Source organism: Rhinopithecus roxellana, chromosome 14, assembly GCF_007565055.1.
Source record: "Rhinopithecus roxellana isolate Shanxi Qingling chromosome 14, ASM756505v1, whole genome shotgun sequence".
Taxonomy (NCBI): Eukaryota; Metazoa; Chordata; class Mammalia; order Primates; family Cercopithecidae; genus Rhinopithecus; species Rhinopithecus roxellana.
Window position 1 is genome coordinate 87,123,846 of NC_044562.1, and position 1,676 is coordinate 87,125,521.

Consider the following 1,676-nt stretch of genomic DNA (forward strand, 5'->3'; position numbering starts at 1 on the left):
TACTGAAAACTTTGAAAGTAAAAAATAAAATTTTGTAATAGAAATCTTAAAGACTGCAGCATCAGTTTACTGTTCAAAGAAGAGACAAATAGTGCAGTGGAAGAGGTCTATTTTTAAAATTACCAAAATTTTAGCACAAAGTAATAAGAAAAAGGTGAAAAATATATAGAGGGTAGAAAGAGAAGCAATAATATATATCTCATGAGAATCTCAGAGAAAGCACAGAGTTAAATGAGAATAGATAGTATTTACAGAGATAATAGCTATCTAAATTTCCCAGAATTAATGAAAACCATGAATCCACAGATCTAGAAAGAAAAATTAATACCAAACATCGTAAACAAAAAGAAATCCATGCCATCATAATGAAACTGCATGTCACAGGTTGGTTTGTCTGCAAGTAGCTGGTGAGGCAGAATATTTATTAGGGATTAACACCTATAAAAGTGCAAAGGGAGAAATTCAACTGCAATGCAGGCACAGAGCCTAGGCCAAAACTATGGAGGGCACTGGTGCATATACAATCTGTCAGGATTGTCCTGCAGTGGACTCAAATAATCAGGCCTTTAGACCCCCCACCAAGATAAATCACTGGATGTGGGCCAAACCAGAATGGGTATACCTGGGGCCAAGTGACTCTCTGTTATTGAAGCAATCATAGTTGGAGACTACCTGCTGATTCCTAGCACCTGCTGCAAAAATATCCCTATTGAAGAGTTATCTGGGCAGGCATCTTTATATTTGCCATAGTCCACCCCTTGCACCACTCAAATCTATTTATTCATATACATTCAGCTCTCCCAGGATTACAATGTGCTTGTCTTTCTGAAGGAAACTTGGTATGGTTAACAGGACAAATGACTGCCACTACAGCTGGACATAAGGATGCAACTGATACCCATCATCTCCCTCCTCCACTATCCATTCTGAATTTCCCCACCCTTAACTATGAGCTCTGCTGTCTTGGTGGCTAATGTCCTGGTGTGATGCAGACCGTCCATAAAGGATCTGAGCCCTTGGTCACCATGTCCTTCTTAGGTGGGAGTTGCTGAACTTACCCATTTGCCAACAGAGATGAGCAAAGGAGTGCCCAAAAGCATCTATGTGGATCACTTGGGTGATGCAACCTATTTCTCTCTGCTCCCACTGTATAACAGCGGATCTTCCTCTTCATTTAATTTTGGAGGACAGGTTTCAGCATACCCCTGATCACCGGAATCCCGAAATGTTTACCCATGTAGCAGGCCCCTCGATCTTCACAGTACTTATCTTCCACCCTCTACAGCATGTGTGTCTTAACTGAAGCCTCCAATTGCATCTTGCTCATCCAGTCCAACTCATCCAGCCCGATTAGCTCAGTATCATTGAGCTATTGAATCCATGTGATGTTTTGTAGATTGCTTCAGACTATGTCATGACGGAGGGCATAAAGGAACATAGCCGGGGGCAACACTTTAAAGCTATGCTAATGTATCGCTGCCCATTCCATGTGCGTGTGAACTCTTTATGATCATCTGTTTGATCAGAATAGAAAGAACATATTCACCAAATTAGGAGCTGCATATGATGTATCTGAGGCCATGTTAATCTACTGTAGCAAAGAGGCCAGAACAGGCACAGGAGCTGCAATTAGGGATAGTAGTGGGTTGGCTTTGGGGTCGTCTACTGCTATCCTC